Raw genomic sequence first — 19,922 nt, forward strand, 5'->3', positions numbered from 1 at the left:
CGCTTGATAGAGGGTCAGTGCTCGAAGAATACGATGTTCGAGTGAAATGTACCGAAATCTGTAAAAACAATATTATGATATGGTAAGGCTATGTTTTTTATATTTTTGCCTGAAAGGTTTGGTTCCTCCTGTGCGGCCGTTTTTTGTATAATCTGAAAGTTTACCAGTCGTCGGCTTCGGCCCCCTCGCATATAATATGGGGGTGTTCGGAAAAGCACTTGATCACTCTTGACCCAACGTCTTGGTCCGTGAAGGAGGTGTCAATGCGGCGAACTAGGCAATCAGACTATAGGGCTTTAACACTTTCACTTAGCCATAGGAGTTTGACGGTGGGTCTACGATATAGCCCCTGGTATGTACGTGATTGTCCGAATACGGTGCGTTACATAGGTGACCAGAAGAACGGTCCTTCGTGTAATATGGAAGGAATCGTGAAGATTCCGATGAGTCATCGAGTGGTTGACCAGCTCTCGCCACATCATGACAGTCAGTTTTTGGCTTTCTCTACTGAGGTGCTCATCCGGATAAACCAGGACACAATCGTAGTAGTTCTCCCTTTACTACCCTAGCCGATAGAGCGGAACGCAAGGTAGTAAGCACAGGAGCCGGGCAACCCAACTATTGACCAAAGACATGATTAAGAGATGATGCATATAAGGCCAAACTCGTGACGCCGAAGTGTGCTTGTAAGGCTGTTCGGACTTGTCGACAGCTCATATGTTGCCATATCGAGCCCCTGGCAATATATGCCGAGGTGCGTGTGAAATAACCATAGAAGCAAAATTCAGTTCTTTGAGAAAAGCGAATACTGAATACAGGTTATGTTCAATGGAATCTGATTGATACGTCAAACGCAATCTTACAGATTATAACGCGACTACCCAGGCTATTTGACATGCCGGGGGTCGAAGGCTGAGAAAAAGGGCACTTTACAGGTTTGAAATAAAGAGTGCGGTCTACAAAAATCATTTGGACCTCCTGTCACACGTCTGCGTTGCCTTGCCTTGGTGAAAGGACTTCTCAGCAAGAATAGCCTTTGGCTATTTACGCAAAGCCGAACTCAGAAAGAGTCCATGAGATGACCAGGCTTGGAGTCACCTGTGGTAAAGGATAAAAAATAGTTAGAAAAGGAAAAGACTATGATAGTGCGGACCGTATTGTGCCTTCGCCGATGACCAAGGTATTTTAAATGCATAATTATGTATGCGCGGTACAAACTTCGCGGCTATATGGGGCGGACGACGGAGGCCGAACTGCTAATCTAGCTCTGAGATTTATCGGTCCTGTTCAATAGAGACCGGCGGCTTGATGGCCGACGAGATGCGCGGCTTGATAAGGCTGCTTTGTACTTCAGCCGCAGTGGCCATAGTACGTTCCTCTGTATGGAGGGAGCATTCCGTATTTCCGCTTAGCGTGATGACGCCGTGTGGACCAGGCATCTTAAGCTGGAGATAGGCGTAATGTGGGACCGCATTAAAACAAGCAAAAGCGGTACGTCCGAGTAGTGCATGGTGGCTACTGTGGAACGGGACAATATCGAAGGTTAAGCCTTCTCTTCGAAAGTTGTTCGGCGAACCGAAAATGAGTTCCAATGTTATTGAGCCCGTGCAGTGAGCTTCTACGCCGGGTACTGCCCCCTTGAAGGTAGTTGTGGTGGGCTTGATTCGTGAAGGATCAATGCCCATTTTGTGGGCAGTGTCTTGATAGAGTAAATTAAGGCTACTGCCGCTGTCCATAAGGACGTTCGTGAGATGGAACTCATCGATAATTGGATCGAGGATCAGAGCTGCCGAACCCTCGTGACGGATACTGGTTGAGTGGTCCTTGCGATCAAAAGTGATCGGGCAGGCCGCCCATTGGCTTAATTTTGGGACGACTGGCTCTATGGCGTCGGCATCCCGTAGTGCGCGCTTGCGCTCCCCTATAGGGATGTGCGTCACGTATACCATGTTCACTGTTTTTACTTTGAGGGGGAATTGCTTTTGACCCCCAGTGTTCGGTTGTCGAGTCTCTTCGTCGTCGCTGTCACTGGGCGGCCCCTTCCCCTTGTGTTCGGCATTAAGCCTGCTGGCTTGTTTAAAGACCCAACAACTTCTGTTGTTGTGATTGGCTGGTTTATCGGGGGTGCCATGAATCTGGCAGGGCCGATCCAGTACTTGTCTAGATTGGATGGTCCGTCTCTGTTTGCCTTGAATGGCCTTTTCCGTTGACCGGGTTTGGAACCACTGAATCCGGCATTGACCGCCATGTCTTGCGCTCCTTCATTACTATTTCGACGCTTGTGTTTATTGCGTCGTGGCTTGCCGTTGCCGTCTCGAACCTCGGAAGTGCCCGGATCCACGGTGTTGTTCCTTCTACGAGCGAGCCAGCTGTCTTCTCTCGCGCAAAAGCGGGTCATTAGAGCGGTAAGGTCAGCCATGGATTTTGGTTTTTCTTGACCGAGGTGGCGGGCTAGCCACCCATCTCGGACGCTATGTTTAAAGGCCGTGAGGGCTTCGGCGTCCGGACAGTCGACAATTTGGTTCTTTTTAATTAAGAACCTAGTCCAAAGCTTTCTGGCTGACTCCCCGGGCTGCTGGATGATGTGACTTAAGTCATCGGCGTCCGGAGGCCGGACATATGTACCTTGGAAGTTATCGCGGAAAGCGTCTTCCAAGTCTTCCCAGCTGCCAATGGATTTCTCAGGGAGGCTGTTTAGCGAGTGCTGTGCTGGCCCCTTTAGTTTTAGTGGGAGGTATTTGATGGCGTGGAGGTCATCACCGCGGGCCATGTGGATATGGAGAAGGAAATCTTCAATCCATACTGCGGGATCTGTTGTTCCATCGTATGATTCGATATTCATGGGTTTAAACCCTTCCGGGAATTCGTGTTCCATTACTTCATCGGTGAAGCAAAGGGGATGTGCGGTGCCTCTATATCGGGCCAAGTCGTGACGTAGCTCTGATGGAGTTCGTTTGCGGTGTTCAGCCCGGGTGTGGTTGTGTTTGTCACGTCCGGCTATATGGCCATCGTCGCGCGTTAGGGCACGCCCCCGTGAGCCGTAGATCGATCTGGTCTGCCCTGCTCTGTTATCCAGGTCCTGCCGCATGTCATATGCATGACCCTGAGCTGGTGTGGCTTTGCCCTTACGGCGAGGTGGTATAGGCTGGTGTTCGGCTTGAGTTGCCACTTTGTCCTGGCCACCTGGTGGTCGGTCAGCCGCATTACGCGCTGATGGTACGGGCTCCAGCGCCTCGTTATCGAATTGGGGTAACAATTTGTGCTTCGGGTAGCTTTTGGTTGGATGCTCGAGGCCGTATTCCTCGGCTGCTAGGACATTAGTCCACCTGTCGTTGAGTAGATCTTGGTCAGCTTGAAGCTGCTGCTGTTTCTTTTCAGGCTCCTTGCAGTGGCAATTAGCCGGTGCTTAAAGCACTCCTGCTCAACGGGTTCCTCAGGCACGACAAAGTCTTCGTCGCCGAGGCTCACCTCATCCTCGGAGAGTGGAAGATAGTTGCTGTCCTCCGAGTCTTCTTTATGGCCTGTTCATCAGGGCTGACTTGCCCATCTTCCCTATCGTCCTGTTCAGAAGTTGGCTCGACGGGGTCTTCTTTATCTTTGGCATCATCCGGAGTGTTGTTTTTCTCGGTGCCGGTGTTGCTGTCTTTTCCGCGGTTCGATTTAGAGCGACGCCGCGGACGCGGCGTTTAGATCGTGTCTTAGGAGGCGTATCCTCGACTGGATTTTTCTCATTATCGTCGTCACCCTCTTTGGTTGTATCCACCATATATATGTCATACGAAGAAGTGGCCGACCAGCGTCCGGTGGACGGCGGGTTTTGGGCCTGCTCTTCTCCGGCATAGTCATAGATACCGTCGTTGTCTTCGGAGTCGTAATCGAGCATGTCAGTTAAGTTTTCGACAGTGGCTATGAAGTGGGTGGTGGGTGGGACGAAAAATTCCCTGCTCTCAGCCCCTAGTCCGGGCTGGGCATGGTTCGGACGTTGTTCCTTTGTAATGACAAGGGATCACATTAATTCCAAAGCTTTGCTTAAAGGCGAGGATTGGCCCGAGAGAAGAGAGCCCTGGAGTACGGCGAGAGGGAAACTTCTTGGCCGAACTCACACGATGCTGGTTCCAAGAATTCAGAGCCAGTGTCTGGAGAAGGGTCCGGCTCCGTAATGGCTGCCGACGACCCTACTTCTCCGGTTCCTCCATAATGGGCCTAATGGTCACTTAGAGTCCGGCGAGCTCAGAGAGCCCGTCTTCGGATCTGGCGATACGCTCTGGATCTAAGGCCAGAGAGGAGGTAGGAGGCACGATTCCTTGGAAGATCAAGTCTCCTCGGATATCAGCGACATAATCCAGATTTCCGAAACTAATCTGGCGACCTGGGGCTTACCTATCGATCTGCTCTAGATGGCCAAGCGAGTTGGCCCGTAGTGCGAAGCCGCCGAATACGAAGATCTGTCTGGGGAGGAAAACCTTCCCCTGGACTGCACTGTTGTAGATGATTGACGGAGCCATCAAACCTTTTGGTGACGACGCAGCGGAACTCTCAATGAAAGCACCAATGTCGGTGTCAAAACCGGCGGATCTCGGGTAGGGGGTCCCGAACTGTGCATCTAAGGTTGATGGTAACATGAGACAGGGGGCACAATGTTTACCCAGGTTCGGGCCCTCTCTATGGAGGTAATACCCTACTTCCTGGTTGATTGATCTTGATGAATATGAGTATTACAAGAGTTGATCTACCTCGAGATCGTAATGGCTAAAACCCTAGGAGTCTAGCCTGTATGATTATGATTGCCTCTACGGACTAAGCCCTTCGGTTTATATAGACACTGGAGGGGACTAGGGTTGTACAAAGTCGGTTACAGAGAAAGGGATCTTCGGGTGCCAAGCTTGCCTTCCACGCCAAGGAGAGTCCCATCCCGACACGGGAGAGAGTCTTCGGTCTTGTATCTTCACAGCCCTTCAGTCCGGCCCACGTTCCATAGTCGGGACGCCCGAGGACCCCTTAATCCAGGACTCCCTCAGCTGGCCCTTCTGAGAGAAACTCTTGTGGTTCAAAGCAAGCGTTTCCAATGCCGAGGATTCGTTGAGCTGAAGTTCATTTCATTGCTTGTTATTTGTTGCGTAATGAAAACTTAATATTTACTAGAATGTTTTGTTGGAATTAATTTATAATCCAACATGTATCCTCGTTGTCGTTGTGTGTTGATGACTTGTTGTATGTAATGAATGGTACCTTTGCATATGCATGTCATAAACTCAATTTATAAATGGTTTTCGACTCACTTCTTGGAGTGTTAGTGCCGTAGTAGTATAGCCAGCATCCGTAGTAGTATGAAGTTGGCACATCACATAGAGCCAACCAATAGTTAGTTCTAGTTAGATCAACTAGAGCTAGGTGTCGCACAGAGGCCTAGAAATATGGTGATAGCGTGACTGCGTGAGGTGGGCTTCTACGTAGTATGATGTAGGCACATGGCTTGCCGTGTTTCCTACTCCTCCGGTCTAAATGTGGAGAAGATTTGGTCGAGTTCTTCCTCCTTTTCTTGACACGTGGGACATCCAGCATCCAGGTCGTGTCATGCAAGAAAATGGAGTGGTAGTTAAAGCCATGTGATGTGCATCTTGGGTTAAACTGTAAATAGAATCTTACTACTATTGAGTAACTCCAAAAGCAGCCACCGAAGATCTTTATTGGATTTGTTTTTCATCACCAGCACGTCGAGGTGGAAGATGTGTAGGTTCAGTGGGCCCTCTTGCGTTTTCACTGACATGTGGGACCGCATGTGAGTAAACAGACGATGGGCTCCGTGCGTCTGCAAGCTGGCTGAGAAGAGAGATAGAGGAGGGCTGAGCACGGACTCCAGGAAATTTGTTCTACGTAACCAGCACCTCGATATAGGCTCGATATAGTGGGGTGGCGTGGGCCATAACTAGCATTCACGTCTAGCAGTACGGCACACGCCACCCACACGAGTCCCATCCGACACCAATTTTCTTGGAGTCTGTGCTACAGCCATCTCTTCTCCCTCCTGTTTTCTCAGCCATCGCGCGGTGGGCGGGGCGGGGGTTTGCCGATAGTCGGTTTGCTCAACTGCAGTCCCACTTGTAAGTGAAAATGCAACACAACACGCATTCCCCCTTGAGCGGCCACTGGTGCGCGTCGGTCCTAAACAAACGATTTTTTACCCCTTTCCGTGACAGCATTTGGAACCGTCGCCAAGTGAGTGTGTGCATAGGGTGTCCTTCCCACACGACCCATAAATCGTCGGGGATAGGCCCTCCTGGGACCCAGGCTAGGGCCGTGCGCGATCGGGCGAGGCATCGAAACCCAACCATTTCCGTAGGTATGTACATCCCAAACGGTAATCCGAGAAAATCATTTCCGTAGGTATGTACATCCCACACGGTAATCCAAGAAAATCATTTCCGTAGGTATGTACATCCCACACGGTGAATCCCAGAAAAAAATTCCGTTCGTATGTATATCACACACAGTCAATCCAAGGAATACGTTTCCGTTCTTATGTACATCCCACAGAGTCAATCTAGGGAAAACGTTTCCGTTCGGACGTAAATCCCACAAAGTTTTATGTGTAGGCTCGTGTGTGAAAGGTGTAACTATCACACACGGTCTTCCTTGGTTAACTGTTTGCTTTTATCAACTATATCGCACATGATTTGATGAAGAAAACTGTGTGGCATTGGGCTATCCATCGCAAGCGCTTTTACTACTAGAACCGTTTGCAAAGGTCCATGACACATTTAGCAGGTTTATTAGTTTACAATTAGTAATTCCAGTATTACGCAAATTCACATTTCATATCGAACAGCTGTTTGCCAATTTCATATTAGGCACATAAATATATTATAACATCACAGTACGGTAGCTACATGAAAACAGCACAATACAACATATAGCTAGTTCAATTTCATAAGAACAATATATTCATTTCCCTAATCGAGATCATCCAGGGTCGTCTTATCCACCTGTGCTTTCAGTTCAGTAAGAACCCGTTTTGCACGGGCCAACTGGGAAAGTGCCTCCTCCTTCGCCAACACCATCTTAGCAAAGTCTGATTTAAAAAATCTGAGCTCATTCTCCACCTTCAACTTTTTATCCCGCATCTTGAAATATGCTTCAACGTTGACAAGACTTTCTGTAAGCCTACGTGTGTTCACTTCCTCATACATGCTCTAGAGCTTCGTTAGGCACATCTTCAAAGACTCTGGCCACTCTTGATCAACCCACTCCAAGTAAGAACACTTCCATTCATCCTATAATATTTAAAGCTAGATCAGTGACAATTGTAGGGGAAATGGTTTTATAGCAACATAGAAAATCACCAATGCTTATTTTGAAAAACTGAACAAACTTGTTAATTATGACATATCTTCTCAGAAAGATCAATGTGCAAATGAAATAATTGGTACTGAGACAACAACCAAATTCTGGAACATCAGAAGCTATAATTAACTACAATGACGCTACAAGTTCTTACTCATGTACAATAAATAACAAATTCAACATTTTATGAGGAAGGTAAATATAACTGCAAAAGCATTGCGACAGTGTTTGGATGACACCAAATTGATACTAACAGGTGTGTACATGCACAAATTTAGTAACATAGAACTAATAGCACTAAGGCCGTCCAGTATGTATGCCAAAACTGGTGTAAAGACAACTGTTGCTACATCTCGCACCGGTGCCCTGAACAAGCGAGCCGATGCAGCGAAAAAAAATCAGGGACCCGCACTCCGGAGTACGTAGTTGCTCCGATGCCCAGTTCCTTCGTGCCATAAAGATTTAGTATTTTACTGCTTGGCTGCTCGGATGTGTGGACCAAAGTTGGCTGCACAAATTGCTGAAGCGGTGCCAAATAATTTTCTAATGGCACCGCTGAAGAGATGGCAACAATTTAAGATACTGGGTACAAACTGTGACACTGTCTTAGGATGCATTTGGTTGAAGGTGTGGTATGAATGGGTTGGGACCATGACAGTGTCTGAATCACATCTAACAAATGATTTGTAACAACGGAAGAGGGTCTAACCTTCTCTGCACATGCCAGAAACTTCCTGCCAGTGTTCACAGAATCAAACGCAAGTAGCTTCACGCATGGAGATTGATGGTGACAATGAGCAGATAGATCTTCAGCCACCCCGCTCCATTCGTTGCCACTGATGGTCTTAGGGAGCTACAAGAGGAAGAAACGACTCAAATCGACCTCCGGGTAAAAATCCTTCATCCCAAGTCATAGCCCGAGAGAGAGAAGAGAGGCATACCCGGGTGGTGAAGGAGTAGTCACCGGAGGAGGAACCGCTGGAGATGTCTTTGAAGAAGACCATGGCGACCCCGGCGGTAGGATGCGAGATGGCGAGAGCGAGGAAGCGGCTATAGCTTAGCAAGGAAAGAAGGAAGGAGGAAACAGGGGAAATGTGACTTGTGGTCGGGGAGAAAAGGGGGTGGGGAAGGGGGGCGGGGGCAGATATTTTGGCGGTAGGCCAAAATTTTCAAAATGTGGAGGGAAACTTTGCGCGCGGTGCCGCCTGACCATTCACTTTGAACGATTGTGTGCATCGCAAACGATTCTTCTGCTTTACGCGCATGGGATGAGTTTGATAATTCAAATTTTGGTCTCAAGGCATGGGCACATTCACTTTGAACGCGCGCGGTGCCGCCGGACCATTCACTTTGAACGATTGTGTGCATGGCAAATGATTCTTATGCTTTACGCGCATGGGATGAGTTTGATAATTCAAATTTTGGTGGAAATTTCCCCGGGTACGTCATTGCATAATTTAACATCGCTTGCTAATTTGGGCACACAAAAGAGCGTACAGCAGACAGACCACACTTACTGAATCGAGCAATTTTAGTAATTACACAGAGCCAATTGACCTAAACATTGCTCTAACAAAAGACCAGCATTAAAAAGAAAGCCTAAGTACGCATAATTAAAAATCCGCCGCCGCGCCGGCCTATGCATCGCCGGTGTGAGATGAGACGTCGATGACTTGTCCTAGCGACATGCCGCCGTTGGTGGACTCCGCTTCCCCCCTGCTGAAATCGACCGCGTCCTCGTCCTCGGCGCTACCCCTCAAGGTTGTAGTACTCGTAGTAGTGGTTGCACCAGATCTCACGTTGGTACTCCACCACCGATTCCTCGACGGACAGACTCTTCTCTAGCTCGACCTTGGCCACACGCAACTCCTCCTCCTGGCGCTCCTCAATCTCCGCCGCCTTCTGCATCTCCAGCTCCCGCTCGGCGACCTTATGAGGAAGTAGGTGCTCCATGGCCACCGCCGCCTTTTCAGAAGTGGGTTGCATGCTGGAGTCCGAGGTGGCCTGGAATATCTTGGCGTGTGCATCCTCGATCTTGGTGTGGATGGCCTCGACCCGGGCCAGGGCGACATCAGCGGCACGGACGGCAGCTCGAGCGCTCTCGGCGTTTGCAGCCGCTGACGCAGCAGCAGCTGCAGCCGTCTTGGCTGCTGCAGCTGCCCTATCGGCTGTCACAGACGCCCTCTCGGCGGAAGTGGCCGCGCTCAATACGGATGTGGTGGCACTCTCGGCGTAGGCGGCCGCGCTCTTGGCCCAGGAGGCGGCGCTCGGGGGGACGCGGCCATCGTACGGGCCTTCACGAAGCGTTTCCATGGCGTCATCTTTGCAAGAATGGGGTGCGGGAATGGGGATCGGGATTCATGGATTCGGGGGTTGCCGGCACTAGAGCAGACGAGCCGGCGAAGCTTAAGGAGGGAGACTTAAATAGACCCAGATATTTTCATCGCAAACGGTTCCTAGAAAACAACTGTGTGTGATGTTGTAGATATTTTTTATTAGCTGTGAAAGAAGAATTTGGAATAAAGTGCCAACGGATGGTGTTTTAAATGAACGAGAAATTTTGTAGTACTAATACAACTGTCATGTCAAATTTTGGAAAATTTCAGGGGTCATTTGACCTTCTAAGACATTTAAGTGATTTTCTAGCCATTTAATGATCGTAATTGAAATTTGAACTACATGTACATGTAACAACTAACCATAACGGTTTGAAAACTCATATTTCGTGTAATTGTGTGCGATTTAATTCCATGTGCAGTAAATTGGAAGGAATTTTCAAACATATTGGTCTAACGGCTATGACACAATTAAGCATGGAGTGACATGGCATTTTAATTCCAAAAAATAGAAAAAATATAAACACATGAAACCTTGGTTGATGTAATGTTATGCCACCAAGATTATGTGGTAAAAAAATTGGCATGTTTGACCAAAGTTTGGACACACACCCCTCACAAACCGGAGCAACTCACTAGAAGGCTCATGGTTCCGAGAGGGAACAATGCATGTTTGATGACGAACAGGAGATAGCTTCCTCATACGGCCTTCAAAATTTTTTCTACGTCTAACATGCACTACTACAACTATAATGTGAGATTTTTGAAAGTTCTAGGGGTCATTTGACCTTTTAAAGACATTTAAGTGATTTTGTAGCCATTTAATGACCGTAATTCAAATTTGAACTACATCTACATGCAACCGTAACCAAAACGGTTTGAAAAATCATATTTGTGTACTTGTGTGCGAGTTAATTCCATGTGCAGTAAACTAGAAGGAATTTTCAAACATATTTGTATCACGACATGGACACGTATGCATAATACGTATGCATGGAGTGGCATGGCAATTTAATTCCAAAAAAATCAGAAACACATGAAACCTTGGTTGATGTAATGTCATGCCACCAAGATGATGTGGTAAAGAAATTGGCATATTTGACGAAATTTTGGACACACACCCCTCACAAACCGGAGCAACTCGCTAGAAGGTTTGTGGTTCCAAGAGGGAACATGCATGTTTGATGACGAACGGGAGATAGCTTCCTCTTACGTCCTTAATTTTTTTTCTACGTCTAACGTGCACTACTACAACTGTAATGTGAAATTTTGGAAAATTCTAGGGGTCATTTGACCTTTTAAAGACATTTAAGTGATTTTCTAACCATTTAATGACCGTAATTCAAATTTGAACTACATCTACATGCAACGCCAAACAAAACGGTTTGAAAAGTCATATCTGTGTACTTTGTGCGAGTTAATTCCATGTGCAGTAAATTGGAAGGATTTTCAAACATATTGGTCTCACGACATGGACACATGCATACGTATGCGTGGAGTGACATGGCATTTTAATTCAAAAAATAGAAAAATCATCAGAAACACATGAAACCTTGGTTGATGTAATGTCATGCCACCAAGCTGATGTGGTAAAGAAATTGGCATGTTTGACGAACATTTGGACACACACCCCTCACAAACTGGAGCAACTCGCTAGAAGGTTCGTTGTTCCGAGAGGGAACAATGCATGTTTGATGACGAACGGGAGATAGCTTCCTCTTACGGCCTTCAAATTTTTTTCCTACGTTTAACGTGCACTAATACAACTGTCATGTGAAAATCTGGTAAATTTCAGGGGTCATTTGACCTTTTAAAGACATTTAAGTGATTTTCTAACCATTTAATTACCGTAATTCAAATTTGAACTACATCTACATGCAACGCCTAACCATAACGGTTTGAAAAATAATATTTTTGTGTACTTGTGTGCGAGTTAATTCCATGTGCAGTAAATTAGAAGGAATTTTCAAACATATTGGTGTCAAGGCATGGGCACATGCATGGCGTGCATGCCATGGCATGTTAATTCCAAAAAATTAAAAAATTATTAGAAAAACATGAAACCTTGCTTGATTTAATGTCATGCCACCAAGATGATGTGGTAAAGAAATTGGCATGTTTGATGAAAGTTTGGACACACACCCCTGACAAACCGGAGCAACTCGCTAGAAGGTTTGTGGTTCCGAGAGGGAACAATGCATGTTTGATGACGAACGGGAGATAGTTCCTCTTACGGCCTTGAAATTTTTTCTACGTCTAACGTGCAGTACTACAACTGTAATGCGAAATTTTGGAAAATTTTAGGGGTCATTTGACCTTTCAAACACATTTAAGTGATTTTCTAAACATTTAATGACCGTAATTCAAATTTGAACTACATCTACATGCAACGCCTAACCAAAACGGTTTGAAAAATCATATCTGTGTACTTGTGCGAGTTAATTCCATGTGTAGTAAATTAGAAGGAATTTTCAAACATATTGGTCTCACGACATGGACACATGCATACGTATGCATGGAGTGACATGGCAGTTTAATTCAAAAAATTATAGAAAAATGATCAGAAACACATGAAACCTTGGTTGATGTAATGTCATGCCACCAAGATGATGTGGTAAAGAAATTGGCATGTTTGACGACCGTTTGGACACGCGCCCCTCACAAACCGGAGCAACTCGCTAGAAGGTTCGTGGTTCCGAGATGGAACAATGCATGTTTGATGACGAACGGGAGATAGCTTCCTCTTACGGCCTTCAAATTTTTTCCTACGTTTAACGTGCAACTTTCATGTGAAAATTTGGTAAATTTCAGGGGTCATTTGACCTTCTAAAGACATTCAAGTGATTTTCTAACCATTTAATGACCGTAATTCAAATTTGAACTACATCTACATGCAACGCCTAACCAAAACGGTTAAAAAAATCATTTTTTTGTGTACTTGTGTGCGAGTTAATTCCATGTGCAGTAAATTCGAAGGAATTTTCGAAGATATTGGTGTCAAGGCATGGGCACATGCATGGAGTGCATGCCATGGCATTTTAATTCCAAAAAATTAAAAAATGATCAGAAAAACATGAAACCTTGCTTGATTTAATGTCATGCCACCAAGATGATGTGGTAAAAAATTGGCCTGTTTGACGAAAGTTTGGACACACACCCCTCACAAACTGGAGCAACTCACTAGAAGGTTCGTGGTTCCGAGAGGGAACAATGCATGTTTGCTGACGAACGGGAGATAGATTCCTCTTACGGCCTTGAAATTTTTTCCTACGTTTAACGTGCACTAATACAACTGTCATGTGAAAATTTGGAAATTTTCAGGGGTCATTTGACCTTTTAAAGAAATTTAAGTGATTTTCTAACCATTTAATGACCGTAATTCAAATTTGAACTACATCTACATGCAACGCCTAACCAAAACGGTTTGAAAAATCATATTTTTGTGTACTTGTGTGCGAGTTAAAAAATCATCAGACGATGTAAATATCTGGTGTTCAAAAAAGAAAATGTAAAGATCTGGCAAGACAACCGGCCCCCACACGATTGGCACTCAATCTCGCGGCTCGAGGTTTGGTAGGTGATTGGTGGGGATCATTAATCAGACACGGTTCTGTATTGGAAACCGTCAGCTATTATGTTCACACACGGATTTGCTGCGGGAATTGTGTGTAATTCAAACTACAGTACTCGTAAATTCCGGCGACCGGCGTGTGTACTGTCCCCGTCGATCTAGATTCCGGCCGCCAATAAATACTACCTTGCTCACGTCGTCCCGCCTGCATTCTCATCTACATCCTCCCCTCGCTCGCCCTCTCTCTCTCTCTCTCAAATCTCTGCCATGGCGCCGCCGGTCTTCCCACGCGCCGACGAGGAGTCGCCGCCCCCCGAGGACGCTCACTCGATTGGCAGCGACGAGGACCCCTACGCGCCGCCCGACGAGGTTGCGTTGGACCCCCCAACTTTGGATTGGTTTTGTGGCCAGTACAATCTTTGTTTGTGGAAGTCACTGCCGCCGGCTGAGAAAGCCAGGCAAGTGGCGTTCAAGAAGGAGATGGCGGAGGAGGAATCCAGGTACCAGGCGGCCTGTGAAGCCCGTGATTCCGCCTGGAAAAAGGAGGCGGCGGAGCTTTGGGGGCGGGCGCGTCGTCGTGCCGAGGAGGTGTACGAAGACGGGTACTTCGTGAGGAAGGTCATAGGCGCTGAGCGCCTTGTCGCTGCATGGAGGTGGGCCGATAAGCTCCAGCGTGCCACCAACGAGGAGCTCCGGTGGGCGACCAACGGAATGGCAAGATCGGTCGCGCGCGTCCGCCAACAAGAGGCAGATTGGTACGCCAAGCACTGCGAGGCGGAGGAGTCGGAGTACTGCCTCCGCACTGGGAAGACACCGCGCACCAGGGAGCTGCTGGCGAGGGGCTGCCAGAATACTGGCCCCAAGAGGGATTATTAGTTTTAGTATTGTTTGTTTTCAATTTTATGCATTGTACCTAGTAGTTAAGTATCATCACGTATATGTGATGATATTATATATATATATATATTCTGTGATGATCTAATGAACAATTAATATATATATATATATTATGAATTCCATTTTCTATCTGTTTTTGTACTAATTTGAATCTAGCTGTTTCATCCACATATACAGAATGGAAAGCGTATATACACACATCGATACAGAACATATAAGAATGGAAAACAGAGTACACACATTGAAATAGAGCAATAAACAGAGCAATACTATGATTGCTGTGAATACATAGCTATCCATGTTGAAACGACTTTCCAAAATAAAACGCGTCCATGAGACCATGACCAGCAGCCCTTGCCTAGGGTAGCTCTTGGCTCTGCCTGAACTCGTGCAGGCGTTCGTCCAAGCGGTCCACACGCTCGCGGTACATCTGGAGCGCGATCTCGAGCTCCAAGTTGGCTATTTCATCGGAGATCACCAGCTCAAGGATGCGACGGCCATGTTCCTCTACTGCGCCCAGGTGGACACCTGGGCCAAGGAGGCAGTCGAGCCTACGGACCAGCGCGTTGGCATCCAGCGGGCCGCGGACAAGGCGAACGGCGGCACCCACACGAACGGCATGGCGGGCGTCCAGTGCAAGTACGGCGCGGCCGGCCTCTGGTGCAAGTACGACGCTGAGGGCCTCTGCCCACTCCTGGCGAGGAATGGGGGTACTGACGGGATGTGTACCCAGCTGCGACACCGTGTCGACAGCAGGCAAGCGCCGATGGATCCGCTGTTGCTGTGCGGCGCGCCGCGCCTCTCGCTCTGCGGCGCTCCAACTGTCTCGCCATACGGCGAGCCGCAGTCTATCGGCACGGACGCGCCTAGCTTGCTCTGCGGTGCGCCATCGATCATGTTGTGTGGCGAGCTGCAGCCTGTCGGCGCTGACATGCCTATCTTGATCTGCGGCGCTCAGGCACCATGCGCCAAAGGTCTGCTCAACCCTGGCGATGACGCGCATCACGGCGTCGTCCATCGCGTTGCCGGGGAGCACCTCGGCCTCGACGGGCCGTGGCGCCTACCCGTTTTCCTCGTCGGTGAGGTTGATGGCAGAGGCGGCGCTTTGGTGGGTTGGCATGCTTGGAAAAGGTGGATGTGCTACAGGCTGCGCTTGTCGCCTCCGTGCGTCGCGCGCCCCCTATGCGCAATATAGTAGGGTGGCGGGAAATAGGTGAGGAAATGGCGGGAAACGGTGGCGTGTTCATAAAACGCCATCAATTAACGGAAACTTAGCATCGAGCTAGCACAAGTCGTAGATGATGATCAGATGAACACGGACCACACTAGGGAACCTGTCGGTGATGAATTCATCAATCCCAAACGGTTGAATACTAGCAAGTGTTTGCCAACAACACACACGGCCTATTCCATCACAAATAGGTCGGATGGATCAACTGTATGCCACGTATCGCACATTGTCAAACAGTAATGCGGGAGACCTTGTTTAACATGTGTTAAAAAATAAAAAACAAGGACCTCAAGGTTAAATTAGCTGAGGGAATGGGGCATTTCGGTCATTTGACCGAAATGACCCTTCCCATCACCTAATTTAACATCGACACAAGTTCCCATCCAGTCAGCCATCCGATGGCTGCTCCAGCCTGAGCACACTTAACTCGATAGTTTTCTTACATGAGCTACTGGTGGAACAGCTAGTCCTTGCTGGTAGGAATGCCTCTTCACATCCTTATGGCGTATCCGGATGACCGCCCATCCCACAATGGCTAATAGATGTTGTGTAGACAGAGCATATCACATACGTCTTATTAGAAGCAATCGTCTATGTTATTATCGGTCTTCACACACATTTCTGATTACAGACCTGTTTGCCGCGTATCACACACATAATGTTATATTGAACCATTTCTATTATCTTGCCTAATCACAAACAGTTCATCCGACTGAACCGTATGCCGTATATCGCACACACACCTTCATCTGGTTGCCCGTTTCTTTTGTGTTGCCTAATCACAAACAGTTCATCCGAGTGAACCGTATGCTGTGTATCGCACACGCCTTCATCTGGCTGCCCGTTTCTTTTGTTCCTCCTCATCGCAAACAGTTAATTGAACTGAACCGTATGCCCTTCATCGCACACGCAACTAAAACTTCAACCGTGTTTGATGCATCCGTCATCGCAAATGTTTTAGACATTTCTGACGGTTTTCATACACCATCGTTTGCGATTATGGCATCGCATACAGTTTCTCGAAGGGTCTCTGATTGTAGTGTCGCGTTAGCAGCATCCTGCAGTAGTGGGCGTGCCGGACCAACCGTGTGGGAGTGCGACACGAACACGGCAGGCTTTTCCTTTTGAACTTGTAACTTGTAAAATTTGGTTCTGCTCCATGGTGCGACCGATAGATAGAAATAACGATTTTCCCAAGAGTAATGAGAAGTTTGGTTCTGGCGCGGTTCATGCATGGAGTACGTACGAAAATTATGAAGTTGATGCGAAAGGTAAGCTAATTACTAGTAGTACCATATACTACTACATGGATTTGACGGAAAGATAAAGATACATACAGATCCATCAACGACATCCTCACGCCCTAGTGCGCCAGGTCACCAACCGACGTGTGAGGAGCAGCGGCGTTGGCGGCGAGCTCAACGTGCTTCTGAACAATGTCGTCCAAGGTTGCCCTGCGGGTCAAGAAGGCCAGCGACCTATCGTCCTCCTCTGGCACGTAGTAGTCTTTGTGGATGATTTTGCGCGTAGACGTGGGTGATTATGTCGACGCTGTCTTGCTGCGCCAGGAGCTGCGCGGCGAGCGCGACCTCGAGGTGGACATTCTCCGGCGCGATGGCGGGCAATCGCAGGGCCACCAGTGCGTCAAAGAGGTTGTCACCATAGAGGCCGCTGAGGGTGGCGGGCACCGCAGAGCTTGGGCGCGTGGGCTGGAGGCGTACGTCAAGGTCGTCTGCGAGATTCTTGACGACGGTGAACTTGTTGAGGAAGCCGACGAGGACCTCATCGAACAAGGAGACGAAGCTGTCGTCCAAGCGGCCTCTCGCCTGGCGGCCTCAAGAACGACCTGGAGACGTCGGTGCCGGGCCGCAGGCCGACGTCGTGGACCATCTGGCATAGCCGGCTGATGCTCGCGCTCATCGCCTCCATGGGTCTAGCTTCTAGTCAACTGATCTTGCGATTGGAGTGATCACTCTTGCCCTTGGTTAGGGTGCGTAGGTGCATAGGATTTCGTAGATTGGACTGGCGGGGAGCCTTTATATGAGAATTGCAGACTGCGTTGCATTCACGTGTGTGTTGGCCATCTACTCCTCGGCCCTCTACTGCACCTGCCTTTGGTTGTATGATAGGTGGGCAAGCCACCTATTGGGCCCACGTGTCATTCACCCAAACGCAGGTGCACTAAGTCAATGAAGCTGCGTCCCCCTCCGTGCCGGTGCAATATAGTCATCTCACCGAACCTCTAGTTGGGGCCAAACGAGAGAACTTTGATGTTTGCTGGTTTATTGGTCGCCTTTGCATTTTGCGCCAAGTTTTGACCTTTGATTTAACTAATAAAATGTTAATGCATGTAACCAAAAATGGTGTGTAAGTCACCTTACGAAAACCAAATAATCCCAAAACACGTAGGCACGGTACATTAACTCCCTCCTCATTTCTTATTTTGTGACATATCAACCAATGAGAGATGTGGGCTGTGCATGCTTTCAATGACTTCAGACTACCAAACATGACATGCAGTGGTTAGTTCATTGCATGTAATCCTATTAATTAGCAAAAAGACATTAAAGTCTCTCGCTTTCCCCTTCGTCTTGGTCACGGTGCACAACCTAAGAGCATGGTTAATAGTATAGCCAGCTGTTGGCTATATGATGTTGCCATGTCATATAGAGCCATCACTTGTAGCCACTCATACAATAAGGTTAGCTATAAGGCTGGCTATAGGAGTACTACTTTTTCTCATCTTCTCTCTCTCTTCATATTTATTGTACATCGGCCTGGGAATCCGCATATAGCTAGGCTCTTGCATGAGAGCCCACTCCTCTTTTTCACTTGCTCTAAGATGACTTATACACCTAGACGGAGGGAGTAGTCTCAAGTCATTGGATGCATACGCACCCCACGTCTCGTATTGGGTGATTTTTTTTCGTGGCAAAAAATAGGGAACGAGGTGGGTAGTTAATGCACCGCGCCTAAAAGTTTTGGGATTACTATTTAGTTTTCGTAACGTGACTAATGCACCAGTACGAAGGGAGTAAAATAGTAGTCTTTGATTGCAATTTTTTGTTGATAGCTTACAAAGCTGAGCGCTCGGTGAGTACGATAGTAGGCTGATTGATGAGACTTCAGATTTGAGCCGTCTACCAGAAGGAATAAAAAATACACCATGTATTTATTTTACAGAGGGAGTAGTACATTTTTTGTGACATGCATTACTAGATATTGCTAGTCAAATACTAAATCCAGATAGACGTGGTAGTACTACTAAATCCAGATGGTGGTGCTAGTACTAGTAGTAGTACTACCAATGTAGTAGTACTGTACTACCCATTGGTCAAATTATTACGTGCTGCTCCTCACAGTGAAGTGACAAGACCCTGCGTCGGAGATGACACCTGAGTATATGCGTCGTGTTCGGCATACCATAGTCAGCCTCACCGTCTGCAGTCACTATCATCATGACTGTAGAGCTAGCCTGCTTGCAACTAGCCATGTTCGACATAATTTCCCGTGCGTAGATGCTCGTGCATTGCACGGAACACCAAGATTGAGGGTGGACGGCACCATCAGCAGCCATCGCGCCAGATTTTTCCATGGCCTTCTAGATGTGGTGGGGAGGAGATAAGGCTGATTGTGAGAGACAAGGAGTTGTTTGGAAATAGGGAACAAGTGCGGGCATCTTTTTGCAAAACTTGAGAAGTTTGGTTTGTATGCGTCTGATCTAGATCCGACGGCTATTGGTGAAAGATGGCAGGCACAACATCATCACCAACTCAGGACCTCTTTGATTCGCAGGATTTTGAAAACGCAGGAATACGACACGGCAATATTACAAGTTTCAAACTGATATTACAAATGTTAGGAGTAATGTTGCACCTACAAAGAGGGAATTACTAGGAAGTTTACGTAAGAACTTTCGTTACTTTAGGTGGATGCAGAATTATCGTAAAAACTAAAATCCACCGCCCTGACAAGTCACTAATGGGCAAATAAATTTTCGAGTCTCTGGCCACTTGATGTTTCAAAAACAAATTCAGCTTCTGCGGAGACTTTGTCATTTAGGCTTAGACGCTTGCGGTGATCAGCACGCCATTCATTGTTGCGCCAGAGAACGCCAAACCTCATTACCTTGAGCACACTTGCCTCCAGAACAAAGAACCTGGCCAATCTCAGATGTGCTGCCTCGGTAGTCGATCAAATCAATTTCTTTAAGATGGAGATCAAGGCATTCGATGAGATTGTTATAGTGCATCACATTTTTCACTTTCGGGTCTTTTTTTCCGGCAAAAGAAGAGAACATATTAGAGCAGCTGGCTGTATAAGATTGTCGTGTCATCAAGAGGTACCAATATCATTCGCTCATACGATAGAGTTGGCTGGCTAGTGATATTTTTCACTCTCTCTCTCTCTCTCTCTCTCTCTCTCTCTCTCTCTCTCTTTCTCTTTCCTCTCATTTACCTAGGAGCACGTGAAGAGCTTGGGCATTTGTTGCCTTCCACTATGTGGCCGATGCCATATTTCTCAAAAGTATGCCAGATAATACGCA

This window comes from Aegilops tauschii, chromosome 1 (assembly GCF_002575655.3).
Source record: "Aegilops tauschii subsp. strangulata cultivar AL8/78 chromosome 1, Aet v6.0, whole genome shotgun sequence".
NCBI lineage: Eukaryota > Viridiplantae > Streptophyta > Magnoliopsida > Poales > Poaceae > Aegilops > Aegilops tauschii.